The sequence below is a fragment of the Dermacentor silvarum genome, chromosome 7 (assembly GCF_013339745.2).
Source record: "Dermacentor silvarum isolate Dsil-2018 chromosome 7, BIME_Dsil_1.4, whole genome shotgun sequence".
NCBI lineage: Eukaryota > Metazoa > Arthropoda > Arachnida > Ixodida > Ixodidae > Dermacentor > Dermacentor silvarum.
In genome coordinates this window covers 77,123,640-77,141,393 of record NC_051160.1, presented here as the reverse complement: position 1 = coordinate 77,141,393, position 17,754 = coordinate 77,123,640, and the positions used below count along the sequence as shown (strand labels likewise).

The following is a 17,754-nucleotide window of genomic DNA, read 5'->3' as shown; positions in this document are numbered from 1 at the left end:
CATGCCTTCTGTCCAATAAAGTAGTAAAGCTTGTATTCCGGAGTCTCCTTTGTGCAGCAAACTGAATACCGGCAAAACATCACATCTGCTGACAGTTAAAACAAATGGGCGTCTGCTGACATAGCCAAAAATGTTGATAGATCAGTCGCTGATCATCCAAACATGCGAGGTCATCATTTCAAAAACGTTACAAAATAATAATAAAAATTTTGTTCTTCCAAACAAAGAACAAAGCCGCATCTTATCAACAAATTATGTTAAACCCAGCGCAAACAACAGCAAAAAATCAAGCTCATACGCAAACCCCTCATCCTGATGTTTCCCTTGTATTACCACTTTTCTTCTGCTTGTTTTTTCTCTGTTGAATAACACGTTCTACCCTGCCAGCAACTTAGTCGGCTGTTTGTAATTCAAACTCTTTTGGTAAAAAACAAACGCAGTTGGCCTGCTGAGCTGCAGTATCACCTGATCCGATAGACAATAACCTTGAACGATTCAGTAATACATAACATTAAATAGGTTGACAGCAAGACAAATAAATGCACTGCACCAAAACTTTATTTTCTGAAACGACATTGGTAACAGCTTTGTGATCAATGTGGTAATAACTGAGGTTTTTCGTTGCTGCTTTAGAGAGATTCTTATCTAAAGTTACATCTATACACGCTCCTCCACTAAAGTAGCTTTGTAGGCGAAACAAGGATACCTGGTAAGGATTACCAATAGCGGGAATATAGGTTCGGTGTATAAAAGGTGTAATGGCCTTGCACTGCAGGCTTAACTGGAACAGGAAGCAAAACGATAAAATGATAGCAGGAAGGAAGCGCGTGATCCGCATGACACCGAGCTCTTTTAGGTACGCAATAATATTAATCGAAAAATAAAGTACTGTTTCGCAAATATACCTGAATCCAAAATAATATTTTGTTACTTCTTGATAAAATGCAAGCAACCCTGTTTTACCTAAAACCTATTTCAATGAAGATAAAGAGCATACTGCAGATCTTCATAGCAGCGTACCAGCGGTAGGGATAGACAAGTCCAGCGCGCTGTATCCCAAAGGCTTTATCCCAATCCCCGTGTGTTTCTTCATTTACGGCTCCGGCATTCAGACGCCGCGCTTGAGGGACTAGCCGCGCTCAGTATAGGGCTTGTCGTTTTATTACGCTGGGCTTGCAGCCCGACCTACTGCGAACAGTGAAGTCCTCAACACTTTAATGCGAAAGCAGCGCTATAATTAGACAGTGCACTGTACACGGGCCAAGGAGAAAACAGGCGCAGCCCTTTGTCGTGCGAAAACGTGACACGTGCTGCGGTAGAAAAAAAAGCAGCACAAAGAATGAAATGATGACTTTCAACTTTCCGACCGTGATTGTCCTCCTTTTATAGAGGACACTCATTTCTTACCTGACTTGCTTAAATACAGTTCGCACACTGGAAGCGAGAATTCGGTGCGACAGAGAATTCGCAGCTCTTGTCAGCTGGTTGCGTGGATGAACAGCAATTTTTCCGCCTGAAATAACTACCTCATCGCAGTTTCTAGGGCCTTGTTAAGCTGTTCAAACCAGCTTTTTGCTGAAGCATTCATTTAAAATTTATATTTTGAAAAAAAAAAAGATTTGATTCCATTTTATCGCAGGTTTGATTTTTCACATTTCACCCGTGTTCATGCAGACTCCACAAATATGAGGCATTGTATTGTAGTGCATGGTTATTTTACAGGCCTAACCAAAAATTCAAGAGGAAATCAGATATTCTCAACGGCAGTCAGCTCAGTTTGAAGGGCACGTCACTGCATTAATAGGATCGGCGAAGGTCTCCTTTTCACAGCAGTAGGTCTTTTGCGAATATCACCAAGACATATATACAACTATGCTAAAACACAATTACTTGGCTTCATGGAGCTGTGGCAGTACAGTGAAGCTTCTTCTTCAGCAATCGCTGCACGCCGAATGCAACTGCTACGTTTTAGAATCACGAAATACGCATGGCGACGATTGCCAGCATCACAATCGTCACAACCACTAGAACCAACCGCCGTCCCCGCAAGTGCGCCATGGTCAAGATGACGGACGGCGCCAGTGTTGCTATATGCCTACGCATTGCGATTATCGCCTCCTGTCACTTAGAATGTATTCATAATTTCCGTCTGGTGCCAGCAAACGTAGGCACAGGAGATGGCAGATGGCCTCTCAAGCGGAGCCCATTGCACAAGAACGCAAACCACTGCGAATGCACGGCCTCGAGATTCACCACGTCCCCAGCTGCTCTCAATTTTGCACGAACTTTTCCCTTGTGCTTCCTGTCCTTCCACAGTAATTGTTAGATAGCTCCACATGCTTTCAAACCTCTGAGGCTTTCCTTTTCTCGAAGTACTTCTATTCCTTTTCATCTGCATTTTAATTGTTCATCCTTCACACAGTCATGACTACCGCTGCGCAATTTGGTTGCGAAGAACCCTGACATAATAATAGGCCAACCATTCACACGGTGCAAAAACTAGCCGAAAATGCGTGCTTGCTGGGACTAGTGATTGATAAGAAAGGTCGGATATATAAAATGTGTTAACAATATACACCAGTGCCGTGATCGTGACGTTTCAGAACCTCTAGTCGACCATACGTGTTAATTTATAATTAAAAATTTGTTTAGTGAATTTCTCTGAAATATCCCTCCACATATCTGTCTGTACATGGTATTTTGTTATTTAAGCGCATTACTTCGGCTACAATAAGAACTTGTGTAATTTTCGCAGGTGGTATTTAACTTCAGTGTAACCGCAGTTTCGATATTGTTAATATCTGTGTATATATAAAAAATAACCGATGGCTAAGAATTGCGGAAAAGGCTGCCTTACATTTGCGTTACGACTCAATGGATTATCTGCTTTATGTGTAAATTGTAACTCATTCTGATGCTGCTGATCAGCATTATGATTAGCGAGTGAAGTTTCACATGTAACGCTTGAATAACAATGCCGTTGCTTGACGGCATCCAGCCCACTCAAGGTACAGCCATTGTATTTTATTCTCTTCTGGATATTTTTGCTGCCACAGTTGCAGGACCTCTTTAATTACAATGTAGAGTTGTTCAATGTATAATTTTACTTTCTTCATTCAAGGTATATTCAATGTTGTCATCTTGGAAAGAGATTTGAGTGGCCAACTGACCAAAATATATTCAGTCTTCATTGAATCCTTAGTGTTACCGACAACATGCTTAGTTGCACTTGCGATTAAGTGATGTAAACATTCCGTTTTTTTTCGATATCGTCATCGTTGTGTACGTTTAAGGTATATGTACCGATGTTGACATATAAATGGCGGCTGCAACACTCCTCGGGCCCTAATCCGCTATATTAAAAGGTGATACTGCCATCCATCCTACTATAGAAAGAAGCTAAAAAAGAAATCCACACGCGTTTCTCAGAAAGACTGCTTCGCTCTTGAAGAAGAACTTGAATAACTTTTCCTGGGCGAGTGCTTTAACCAGAAACCAACGTCTTTCCGGGGTGTTTTCATCATCGGACCTAACCATGCAGGATAACAGCACGATAGGGAGAGATATTATACAACTCGAGCCACTGAAACACAGAATATGGCCCTTCAGGAGAAAGGTGAAGGAAGTTTAATGAAAACGAAGAATTTCCAACTACCTGGCACGAACTAGTATTCGAACAACGGAGTAGAATAAATTCCTTTTTCAAATGTGAAGCATTCATTGTGACAAACCCTCACGATTTTTCTTTGCAGCTTCTTTACACTCCTGGAAAAGAAAACTTTTTCCTTTCGTGAACTTTTGTGCACCTTTGCCGGCTTCAACGAAGCTAATATGGCGTACCTGCTTGCCTTTCTTTTGATGTATAGCATTAACTAGAAAGTGCCGTTTTATGCAATGTTATATTATAGGACGATTTTTCTAAAATTAAGAATTTTTCATAAAGAATACAGATCATTGTGAACATTACATTTGCTTTCAGGTTTTTTACTAAAGTATATATAGAGATATTGAGTATTAAACAAATCAGTATTATAAGGGGAATAAGGCGTGGCAGAATTCGCGTTTAGGCCAGAACATGGCGAAATGTCCGGCAGTACTATAGCACATCAAAAATGTTCCCGATAGTATTCACAAAATTCTGGAAGCTAGAAACTTAGAACCAATCTCGAAAAAAAAACTTTCACTGAAATCAAAGGCATTCTTTCAGGAGAACAGCTTATCAGTGGACATCACCTGCTTTGTATACCTGCTTTGTATTTTTGTATACGTTTATTGGTCTAAAAATTCCGCTTCCTTGATTACTTCTTTAGGCTGGAAAAGACTTTAATCTCCTCTACGCATCTTAACTCGTCGAAAACCTTTGTGAAAATAAAAATAACCAGAAGGTAACTGTAGAGGATCAGGTCGGAAACGTTAAGCAGGAAAAATATTTCCTAGAGAGCAACCCAGACATGTTCAGAATTTGCCACAGAAGCCATGACAATTATACTCTCAAACGCACTTCTGAAATCGCTTTACGAACATTTTGTGACCTTTATTCAACCTTAAATGGAAGAAAAAGTACTGGGCTCAACACAGAAATGTGGACTAACCATCTACACGGCATTGCTGACATATGAAGTTTACAATATTTAAAATTAAGAATATAAACCTGGCGATACTCGCACATGTTCGCCCTGACAGCATGTCAATACCCTTTCCGCCTCTTCTTTTCAGACATGGTAATGCCACTGACTTAGTACTTCAGCACAAAAGGGTAAACTCACATACATTCGTTTTAAAGAACAATGTGACGGAATACAGAGACCATCAGCCCTGGCTTGTTCTAGAGTAGTAGGAGAAGCATGGTCATATAAATCGCAAAAATTTTAAGCCTTTACTAGTGCCAATTTTTGTTACTTTGACGATAACTTTATTTGCTCTTATATATGTTAATTGTTCGCAGTTCAAACAGTGCCCTCCTAGTAAGGCTAAGGAGTGCAGTGAGACATTTAGGAGCATTACGTCAATAATTCTGACCGTAAGTTATCTTAAGGGCATAGCACTGGAGAAATCCGCAAATTCATTGAGTGAACTCACATGTAGGGTAGAAAAGCGAACAAAATCCAAGTAACCTCCAAGTAACAACCAAAGAATGCGCACTGCTGATTCGGGACGAAACAGTAACAACAGATCGTACCTACAGTAACTACGATAGGATCTTAGCCCTAAAGGCCGAACCCGCGTCCGCCATGTCTACGTTCGCACCGCCCTTTCTTTGTCGGAGTTCCAATCATTTGCGTGCCTAGTTTCCTGCCACTTTCCCGGGGCGGCGGCACCAGTCACGCGTGTATATAAAACAAAGTGCCATTCTCCATTTTGAATTTTACTTCTCTCGTTGTAATGGGGAGGCCGCTTATAGTGCGCGCTCCCGACGACGATAGTGGCCCTCCACATTTTGTGTCGAGATCTGTGTCGTGTGCTAAACCGCTTCGCTGGTCATCCACCTTCACAGAGTGAAATCGCTTATAATTTTTCATTTAGCTGAAACCAATGCTCGAACTCCTTAGGAGCAACACTGAGCATGTTAGGACCGAGTCGGCGCGGGCGGCGTGCCCACATGGGCCTGTGCAGAAGCAGGTGGTTTGACGAAAGTTGAGGTTAGAGCCATAGCGGCGAAAAAAACCATTGACAGTAAACCATTGACAGTCTGACCAGTTATGCTATCAATCAGGGTACAGTGCTTCATGTCTAGGAGCAGGTAGAAATGTCTCGGGAAATCGCCTTCTGAAATTGCATAACGGATATCTGCTATCCAGAATATCCACTGAAACCCGCTTTCAGGCCGTGGTCAATGGTGAGACTTCCTACCGTAGGTTGCATTGACCGATGAGTTAATAGCCTCAAAGGGGGCTGACTTTCTGTGGGGATGCCAATTTGAGACGCAAGGATAATGCTGACCTGCACCGGCATCAAAATGTAAGGGCAAACCGGTGATATGGTCAGTGATGCAGGCGGCTTACCGAATGGCCGTGATCGCCCTCCGCTGTGAATGACGACCAGGTACAGCGTTTCTCTCGTGCCATGAACAAGGGGGCACCGATCGACAAGCAACAATATCAAAGTGGCGGCGGCAGTAGCGCGTGTCCTGCGGTAAAAAACTGCATGAAGCTTGCGGAAACGACCGACGTACGGAAGGCTGCGTGACAGAGTGATGAGGTGGACAGAATCGGTGATTAGAGGTGCGAGTGTCTCGAAGCTCTTGGCGCAATTCGGCTACTTGAGATGCGAGATTTTCTGTATCCTGGAGTGAATCGACCGCGGACACCGGAGATCTACCGGCAGTGTTGATGGCTGCTGGTGCAACGTCTGTCATTTCGTGGGCCAGTTCGGCAAGTTGCGACAGAGAACTTTTATGAGCTGAGACAGAAGTCGATCGTTTCTTGGCGCGAAGACGCTGCAGAAACGACTCTCGAAGTAGAGCCATGTGTACGAAATCGGCCGTGCCAACGAGCAGGAGCTGGAGGTGACCCAGAAACTTTGTTGGACATAGGTCACCAAGGTGCTCGGTACTCAGGAGATTTTGGATGTGGTGATGTTCAGGAGGAGTAGGTGGCGAAAAAGAACCCTTTTGATTGTTGTGTACGAAGTTTCGCCCAGCGGCAGTACGATGATGTGACGTATTTCTGGCATTTCGTGTTTTGGTATGGCTTCAAGGAGTAGCTCGTACGTGCGGACTTCCGAGGTTATGCGACTCATGCGAAACTTGTTCACAGCTTGAATTAATCATAATGCTGGATAAGCTATTGAGAACTGTTGTAGAGTGATGTTAGATCTAGTTCCTATCCCACTCCCAGAAGGTCCAAAATCGGTTTCATGGGTAGTATTGGCGGAGTTGCTGGCGTCTGTGGTCCCCCTTTGATATATTGCAGGTCTTTTTTGATGCCGGGGGACCGTTAACAGTGGAAAACTGAGCATAGTTTCAACCTAAGCGGTCCCACCTTCAACGGCACCGACACTTGTAAGGCAATACAAGCTTCGCTTGAAAAGTTACGAGAAACCAAAATGCGAATTCACCCACCGTTCATTTCACTTCCTCTTCTTTTTTCTTACGAGATATCAGTTTGACCAATGCCATAACCGATGAAGAAGAAAAAATCTCTACGCATCGTTTATTTGTAGTCCATGCGACGCTGTCAAGATTCTCAAGTCAGCCTTGTGTTTCTTCGTATAGATGTCAGCTGTTTGGAGACGAGCGTGACGAAAGCGCAACAGCCTGATGAAGCTTTTAATTTTTTTTTTGTTCCAACCACACCAAGTCATAATCACCACAAGGCACGCTAACGTGGTCAGAATGGTTGTAGGTGTACTAACCGCATTATTCTATATGATGTGCAGTTGCGTAAGTGAAAGCTCATATATTAATTGATATCTTCATTCATGACTGAAAATCTGAGCAGCAAGTAATACATGAAATGCATTTTTGTTTTATCTGCTACCATGCAAAATACTGCCGGCTTTTCCATGACGCAGCGTGAATTCTTGTCAGCGGTGACAGTCATGGAGTCTTCTACTATAGCCGTGACGTAGCATCTCGGTGAAGAGAAGTGCTCTCATTTGCAAGAAAATGCATCTCCGCCTTCTCTGACGGATGGGGAGAGGGAGTTAGCTCTAGCGCAACGTATCACCAGCGAACTAAATAAGACGCGGAAGGTAAAGTCCACTAGGTCGTAGCACTTGTTGAAAACTAGCTAACGAGCGTTGCGAATTCTCATTGCGCTAACCCGCAGGAAATAGAAGCTGCGTTGATCCCGTAAAGCAGGTAAATTTTTCCTTAAAATGTTTGTTTTAGAATTGAGAACTTAACCACTGATTAGTTGCTTTTATTTATCATTTGGCGTGTCAGAGCTTCATAACGTTAACATAAATAAAAAATGTGGCCTTTAAAGTGCTGTATTTACATAGTTGCGCCTTCTCTGCTTCATTTTCAGTTTGTGTTTTTTACGCTATTCTCATTGTGTATTCAATTTTCGCATTAGAGTGTTTTTGAAGGAAGCACAAGAGTGAAGATGCTCATTTATCCTTAGAAACAACGTGCTTTTAGATAACACTGCTGAAACAAACATATTTAACAGACATGCTGTTATACAAAGGTGTATCTAATCAATTCCACTGAGGCACTACATGTATTCTTAACATCCTAATAAAGTTCTCCCACTTCCCGGGAAACATATATGCATACGATGTGATTTCCGTGGAGGCGATGGCAGAAAAATGTCACTATTACATTGCCTGACGGCATCTTTCTGCGGCTGTGTTTGAGAAGTTTAGTTTGTATATATAATACACAGAACTCATATTTAAAGAAAATGCTTCATTACAAACTGATCTCGAAGGGTCGCGTTGGCAAGAAAGCACCGACAACTGCTTCTTGAATGCCTGCACTGCAGGGTCAACAACTTCAATAAAAGGCTAAATAGTGTATGCAAAATATGACCCATACTGCATTTTTAGAGTAGAAAAATATCAGGGCATATTTCTCTAACGTACAAAAGGCAAGATTCCGTTTCGTACACGAGAGAAATGATATAAAAATCTTGTGGACATCATAATATTGTTGGATCTATGTGGAACGCAGCAATGCCATTACATCGCCTGTGTATAGCCGTTTTCCTTTGTATGGTTGTCACAAGTATAATTTGCAGCCACAACGACGAAGATAACTTATATGATTCCTATGAAGATACAAGCAGCCAGAAAAATGAATATGAATACCATCAAACGAATGACGGAACGAATCACAAGAAGGGTGGCGTAGTACTTGATATAGTAAAGGTAAATGTATCAGTATGTGTGTGTGTGTGTGCATTTTTGTGTGTGGCTGTCGATGACGCTCTCTGTAATTATGTCGACTAATGTATCAAATGTTCATTTTATTGATGTGGAAATCTATCGAATTTTTCTGTATACATGTTTATATAATGTACTTCTCTTTTGTATATCGTCTTCCTGCATCTTGACTATAGCGTGCCGCTCTTGCTCGGCACCAATCTCAATTTCGACGTGACTTCTAGAATACTTGCAGCTAGTTCACGTGCCTCGGTACGCCACTGCTCATTGCCAAACACTGCACTCTGTGCTTACCTTCGCTGTTTTTAACCGCCCTGTTGAGGACTTCCCATAGCTGTTTTTGTAGCTGGCAAATCTGCCTTTCCTTGGAAAGTTACAATTTTACTAGAATGCGTGTCTAAGGCGCCACAATAATGGCTTGGTTTAACTCGTGAGCAGTTTCATTGGTCATGTTTCCACTAAACCAGATTAACAAAATAAAGTTATTTCCTCCTCCTCCCGCAAGCCTATGAAAAGTGTGAACCCCTTACCTTGAGTCATCGCCGAGGAGAACCTATCAGGCAGGTATCAGATTCTCCGCGCAGTGTCTTGCTTTACATTACATCTCACCAGATTCATTTTTCGATTTAATCCATTTGTGCTTAAGAACTTATTTCAGTGTAGAAGAACAAATAAAGTGGTTACAAACCTGAAAACATTCGGCAGAATTGAGCTCACGTTGACTACCGAGAGTAATGCAGCTAGCATTAAATCAATATACCGACGCAAAGTCTTACGACCGTCAAGACGAGTTATGCACGGGACGTGTACTGCAGCTGAACTCCTCTTTCGCGCGTCCCTAGAAACACTCAGCGCGGTCTAGCGGTGAAGCCACGATGGCTGCGTGAGTTATCCGAAACGTAATCACCCCCGATGCATGCAAACGCCGAGAAACGCGCCATGGTGGAACCGGACTCCTCTCTTGCGCTTCTTTCTGTACACGGCACGCCATCTACTGGGAATGCCAAGAAGTCAGCACGTGGCATACGAAACGTGAAACGTGACGCATTGGTGCGTGCTAGCGCTGAAATTGTTCCCTCGTTTGCCGTAAACCCAGTGGCATACACTCGGAGGCATCGGAACTTGGAGGAAGGTTCATTGAAGATCGGTACATAACCAGTGCATTCCTAGTGTAGCTCACTAAAGCGTTGTGCTGAAAGACGTTCATTGAAAAGCGCCACATATCCAGTGCATACGTGGTACAGCATGCTGAAGCGTCAGTTGGCTGCCCTGGTGACGTGGGTTCGATATCGCCAAGCATCGGAGTAAATTTAAAGGACCTTTTTCGTTAATGTGGAGTGGCAACATTCCTGTGATTCATGGCCAGTTTCCCTAATTGACGTGGTCCTCCAATTTAGTTGCCCTTCAAACTTATGAGGCCACCTGTTACCACTATAGGCGGTACACGGGAAGAGTGCGAGGCGAGCAATGAGACGATCACCTCTTCCGCTGTACTGCCTATAGTGGTAACAATTTCCTCATCAGTTTGGAGGACCACTCGAATGGCTCATCTCAAGTGAGGGTGAGTTCGCCTGCCTGCATCTTCGAAGGTCACATAGGCCAATGTTAAATGTACATGAGTGCGGAGGTACTCAGCAACTGTACCAGTACAGAAGTACTCCATAGAAAGATCACAACAAATACAAAGAAATAAACGACTTAGGAGAAAACCGCATGGCAGGTCGACGCATACTAACAACGTGCTCATGAGAAGTGTGCGTTATTGCATGCCTGGAGGCGGGTTCGACAAATCATGGTTTATTTCCGCAGGAGAGGGCGCTACGGAAATGTCGGAAGCTTATCTGGGAGAGTGTAACGGCGGTGCATCGACTCCTCCTCAGCGAATGGTGAGGAGGAGGCGGATCGGTCTTCTCGGGTGTCGGCTGAAGCAGAAAGCATTTCCGCAGGGATGCTGACGGAATGCTTGTGCGACCAGTGAAAGTGGCACGTCAGCATGGCAGAAGTGGTCTCTACGACATATGTGTCTTAGTTCACGTATGCAGCGCACATTTATTTTCATGCCAGTAAGTCCCAGTTTGGGACTTTCGAACCACATAAGCAGCTTGGTCAGGTCAATCAGGGGCTCACAAGTACGAACTTCCCAAGTCGCAGCAAAGCGGATCCAAGGCGATCGTTTCAAATGCAGGTTACGCCCTGTTCATCTAATCTGGGATGGAATAACTTGAAAAGCTGATGAACAGCCGGTTGCCATCCCGATGTAATAGACCCTGGAATGAATAGAATGTTTCAAGTCTATTGTACTTTGGTCTAGCCTGTGTGTTTTGACCTCATGAGTGTTGTGCGTCACATGCCAGTCCTGTGAGCCTTCTTTGGGACTTGAAAGTGCTGTGCGTTTGGACCTGGTCAAGGTTAGGTGGTGGAACCACAGTGAACGTTGTGTCAAACGTTATGTGAATATGTCGCACACTAGCGGCAGGTTTTCTCTCGGAAAAACTTTTTCCAAAAGGGGATTTTGCGATTTGTGTAGTGTGCGACATGGTGCTATGGATGGAGACAGACAAGATGCAGACGACAAGGAATGCGTGCTCGGAGGCGAAGTCCAAGTTGGATGGAAGACGACATCGTCGAAGAGCATCCGGCACGTGAAACCGTGGCGCAGGAAGAGAAAATAAAAGTAAAAGACATCCAATCAGAAGAAAACACGGAGCTTCGAGCGGTCAATCGGCAAAAGACGAATCGGCCAGAGCGGCAGAAAAGCGACGCGTGCGGGCATAAGAGAGGGAGAGTTGCAGGAGGCGACGCCAGGTGAAGGTCGGCCGCCGGTCCGGAGTTGAAGACGGGTCGTCGGGTTCTGGACATGAGCTATCAGGCCTTAACCCGACCGGGGCCACCTGCCAACCCGTTCCCAGGCGTCGCCACTCTACCCTATCGTGAACTGCTGCCTGGGGCCTGCAAACGTCGGCGCCCATGGGCAGAACGTGAGCAGTCGGGCTACGGGCCCGAGTTCTACGCCAGAGCTGCCTCGACGGAACACCGCCGTCATCTGTCGGTGGTGCTAAGCCGCCTACCTTCCCTCTCCAAGCCAGAGCTGCCGCGATCTGGTAGCCTGTCCAACGGTGCAATACACCGACTTTTGGTGAGATTAACGCTACGTCTTTCGTTGTTTCATTGCCTCCCATCCTCTGCGAACTATTACTCGCCCTCACACTCGTGATCAGCCTGGACTCGTGTACTGTTGATACCATCCTAACTTTAAGTGCATTTGTTGCTGTGATTGGTCGTTGAGTGTTTAATTTGTGGCTTTATTTTCGTTCTAGTTCAATTAAATGTTTCTTTGTGTTTTTTTTAAACAAACGGCTTTGTCCTCAATTGGGTTCACGGAAGAACCGCCTAACAGAACCGTACGAAACGATAAAGAATCTGTCATGACAATGTCAAAGTCGTTCATTTAAGAGCAGTACTCACCTAATAACACATACGCAGTGGCCCTAGTTGGCATCAAACAGGCTTATTAAAGACGAGCACATACTGAGTGGAACATACCCAGTCCTCCAATTTGGCATCCACAAGTTTCACTGAACAGCGGTACATACCTTGTCCTGCATCTACAAGTCGACATGTCATGGTGAGAAAGGTTCGTCGAAGCAACACATCTGTACACACTGCCTCATTCTCGGTATACCCAAGTTTGTCCTACGGTCGTGTTCGAACGCTATTCCCTCAGCAGAGCAGCCCTATGACCCATTCTACCGTGGACTTCTCAGCGAGATCGGTCGGCCGGGAAACGGTTACACACACACACACACACGCAAGCACGCACACAGACAAATGGCTAGATACATACATACATACATACATACATACATACATACATACATACATACATACATACATACATAGTGTTACGTGTAGCTGATGCCTAAGCCTATTTACACCTTATTTACAGAGAAGATAACGGAGGCCAAAATGGCGACGCAATATCAAACGGGAACCCGTCGTCTTCCTTCTCCTCAGTGTAGCCACACTATGGCGGTGGCTGTTCCGTATCAATACCTACATACATAGATGCATACATACATACATACATACACACGCATGTACTATCGACCCGAAAAGTTTACGGACCACGGTATCTCAGAAAGCGCTACATACCCGAGCAGGCAATAAAAGTAGATTATAAAACCATGCATCACAATGTTATTCGCATATACCAGTAGAAGCTGGAAATGGGAATACCAGGCTGTGTTTTGAGGCTGCGGAGATATTCAGCTTTTTGTCAGATCCCTTGGTCCGTAAACTTTTCTGGTCGATAGTACGTATGCACATACATACATACATACATACATACACACACACATACATACATACATACATACATACATGCATACATACATATATACATACATACATTCATACAAACGTAGCCCCTGGAAAGTGCGTGAAGTACTCTAAAAGTACTAATACATTAAAACAGAGGTCGAAAATCGCGCACTGCATAGGCTCGGGCTTGCCGAAAGCATTCTGAAAGAACCATCCAGGTCGATATTGTTGCGATACGACAGACGTTCAAGAGACATGATGCAAATGAAGACGAAGATGACCATCTCGGTTTGACACGAGCTGGTTTCCATCTTGGGCTCTTGCGGCGCTGCTCTTGTAAATACAGTGTAAGTAGTCTTTTTGGCCCTTGTATTTCCACACGTAACATTTTAATGGAGGTCTGCGATTTCCGTCCTCGCCAAGGAGCTCCGCAACGTTCGGTACATCGAGCTGGCCACCATACCTCCCGGTTATTACGATTAGCATATAAGCAATGCAGCACCACCTCATTTTGCTTCGCCAAAATCTTAATGTACAAGGCGCGTATTCAGCCCAGTTTCTATTTCGCGCATCCATATGGACACGCTGTACCCTCTAGCAGCGCCGGCACTAAGTCTTCCTGCGGCCCGTGTGTGAAAATATGTTCAGCAAGATTGCCGGAATATATATGCCGTTGGCTCAATTCCGTCGAACAAAGGAGAAATGTGAACGTTTTCTTTACAGCCTAAGCTGTTATGGCCTCATTCCCATAGCCGTTTCGAGTAGCGATGATGCCGCCGCCGCCGGCGTCCGCCGCGTAACCGCTATCGCCGCAAAAGCGAACAAGTACCCGATTCCCACCGGGATCGAACCCTCGCCCACTGCGTGGGAGCTGGATACACTACCACTGAGCCACGCGAGCGTTTGCTATCGGGCCGCGGAAAATAACCTATAAGTCAAGCACACAGGGATAGACAACTTGACCCTCCGCCAGTATGGTGGCGCCATCTAGGTAAGATGCCTGTAAACGCCGCGTCCGCATTCGCAGAAGACAATATGCGATTCATGCGAGGCGCGCAATCAACGTACACGCTCTCGAGCTGCCGAGCCTCCGCCAGTATGGCGGCGCCATCAATTAAGGTGCCTGCAAGCGCACCCTGACCGGCATGTGAGTTGCAGTTGTAAGGCTTGATTGGGCTCAGCAGACTGCTGTGCAGACAGCATTACTAGCCGCAGCTCGCTGTGGACGCCGGGCAGACAGTTCAGATCGTTCTCGTCAAAACGAGGCGAACCGACTGCCGCGAAGACCCTGTTAAGCGTGGTGGCCAAATTCGAGCTACTCTTGAGCCGCTCCACCAGCTTACGCTGTGACTGTGCTGCTTGTGCCGCGCAGGCCTGTGACTTTTTTCTTGCGCTTGTGTGGCTTTTTCCTTCACCGCAGCTCTGATCGCGATGGCGCGACTGTCAGAGCTTGTGACGCTAACGGGAGCATCTAGCCTGAGGATCGCTTTCAGCTGGGGCAGCTCCCCATGTACGATTTCATACGGCGTCTCACCAGTAGACGTCCGCAGCGCTGTATTACCCGCATAGAAAGCTGCCGGAAGGTGGACGTCGCAATCGGCCTCTCCTTTCTGTTCTACTTTTGTATATGGAGCGAGTCTTGCCTAACTGCTCTGGTTTGTTCGCTCAGTAAGGCCGTTTTCCTGGGGACGAAACGCGGATGTGTAATGATGCTGCACCGCCACCGTGGAAAGGTATTTTCTTAGTTCCCGGCTGCAAAATGTTGTGACACGATCTGATATCAATTTCAGCAGAGTCACAGCTTGTGCTGTGACTTTGCTGCGTGTTCCGCGCAGGCCTGTGAATGTTTTGCTTTGACGAGTGGCACAATCCCAGTGACACGTTGGCACACAAAAGCCCCATTTCTGAGCTGCAGAATGCCAGTGACCTAAGTTGGGGTCAAACATTTTAATTTAGGAAAGGCACATACGCCGTGGCACATACCTAATGACCAAAGTTAGCATGAGATAGATTCATTAAAGGGTGACATAGGGTGACAAAGGGTCACATACTGAGTGACTCAAGTTGATCTAACATTACATTCAAACGCGGTTCGCTTAGAAGAGCACCCCAATCATCTACCTTTATATTAGGTCCCACAAAGTGACCCAGGTTGGCATTAAAGAGGTTAGACACGGACAAATAGTCGAACTAGCAGACAGAAACAGCAAACTAAGGGATCTTCCCCAAGAACGATAATTGCATTTATATCCAAGGCCCGGCCTGTCGGCTGGCCAGGCTTAGGATTTGTAGGCTAGTTCTGAAAGGTGCTCGGGTTCAAACTTCGGTAGGGATTGGGCCTCGTTTCGGCCCGTAACAGGCCCGGGTATTCTGTTTGTAACTTCACAACACTGTTGACTATAAAAAGTGTCACCCTTTTAGACTTTTTGTTTGTAGGTCACTGGGAAAGCTACGCAGGTAGGCCATAAAACAACAGTGGTAAATCCACAGAGAAGTGTGCTTTGTCGGTGCTATCGCTCACTAGAAAAACAGCCCCAGGGGACAGCCACGCCCACATATTCCCGACCTTTTTTTCGTATTCGTGACACTTAGAACTCTGGTCCACGTGGTTACCAGGCTATAAAGACACTGCGTACTGGTGGGAGCGTCGCTCCTAGACAAATGACAGAAATACGGAATGCGTTGCCAGTATCATTGCCGGACAACCATGGTAGCAACAATAGATCCCGGCACACACTGGACTGAGCACCCCCAACGAAGTGGCTCACCGCTTTGCTCGAGGCCCTCACTCACCGAGCATCATCGGAGGAAGAGCCCTCGCGGGGTACTGCAAACCTCTGGGCGCGGTAGGATCGTTTGATCAGGTTCCACGACATCACGACACACTACCAGTTACAGAGACGAGTATACCTATTCCCTCACGCTTGGTTAGACAGGACGCAAGCAGTACACTACAGACAATTACAAACTCATTTTTACAGAAACCCCAGAGTCATGCACGCCATGTATCCAGACATGTACACTACAAGCAGATGCACATCTTGGGGCGAGGTTGCCACACTTAATCACATGTGATGGGAATGTCAGGACATAACAAACAATTCGGGCAGTGCCGACCCCTCCGTCTCTTCCACCGCCAGCCTATACGCTCGCGCTGGAAGACCGCACTGCTCAGCTCGAGCATGACAGTACAACTCTGAGCCGTCCAGCGAGCCGAGGAAGCCGCTTCGAGACAAGGTCTCGGAACCGCGTCCACAGCAGGCGCCCAGACCCACTAAAAAGACGCCGGTCTCGAATCTGATTTTTTTGATAATAAAGTTTACGTTCTTCTTCCTATAGAGTATCCTTAGTCGGCAAAGGTATATAAAATGGTACCAAAGCAGCCAATAGCGCAGGAAGTTAACGGAATGCCAATGCAGTGGGTTACATTTTCAAGGGCGAATAATGGGTTACAGCAGATCCCGTCGACAGTGCTTTGTTTCTGGAAAACAATATGCAGACATTCAGGAGCCCTAAATTATATGCCACACTGTGGTTATTTTATTGCAAGAACAAATGTCTTATGATGTTTAGCACTTTCATAGATGAATCATTATAATCATAGACAAATTTCTTAGAATAATTCTATATTGTGGCAGCACTATATTTGTGCAATAATCATTCACAAACTATTTTGCGTACTAGGTAGGACACAGTGAACTCTCTGCAGTTCATGTTTTATTTCATTTTATTTTCCTTACTTTCTGATAATAGCTTGCGTTGCCGATGACTTGGCAAATGTAACATCGAGTGATTCTTCTGCCTTGGTGATGCTGCTTGATCAGTCGGTTTTTTTACATTTCGCCGCGTCTTCTTGACTTCTTGTTGATTCCCATAAAACTCCACTTTTCGCTTTATTTATTGCCGCATAACTTTACATCATGGAGGTGTTACTGCCGCTGGTCGCTCCCAAATATGCTCCACTGATATAGATGCCAGGATATCGCTCTCGGTGGCCCCAGCTGTGAACATAGACAGCGTTCTATGAGCGTCAAATCATGCAAATAATTAAGATAACAGGCTCACGGATTCCCATTAGGCTTCGGACAATACATCGAAAACTAGTGGTGTATCACGAGGAGACCGTCTCCCTTGCGTAACAGGCTACTCTGTTGAAATGCGTAAGTATTTCTATGCCTACCCAACAAGAAAACCCGTCCGTTAGGCCGTCTGTCACGTAAGATGAATCGCTATAAAGAAAAATTATGTCTAAAACAATACATCCGAAATGAAGAATTTTGGCCATGGTCAGTGAGCAGTCAATGAGTTCATAAGGATAATAAGGAGTGTTGACGGCTGATAGTGGTTCTAAGAGGTCCTTGAGCCAATACTTATATTCTTATACTGACCTCGGCTGTACATTCACTGTTGTCGTGCCAACATTTCTTTGTCGGTCACAGTCAACGACTATGTCTTGCAGAATTCACTTCCCATTTATCACACTTAAAGCATGGCATCATACTTGGATAGTACGCGTAGTACCGTGACAGCTGTGAAGCCTCTGTTTATTATTTGAACAAAGTTGTAACAACCTCTCAATGCGGTATGTTCGCCTTTGCGTGAACG

At 45.2% G+C, this 17,754-nt stretch overlaps 1 protein-coding gene across 1 annotated transcript in view; it reads left to right on the top strand.

Moving 5' to 3' along the window:
- Positions 1 to 17,754, top strand: part of LOC125946817 (uncharacterized) — a 163,367-nt gene that overhangs the window by 112,489 nt on the left and 33,124 nt on the right. The window lies entirely within an intron of this gene.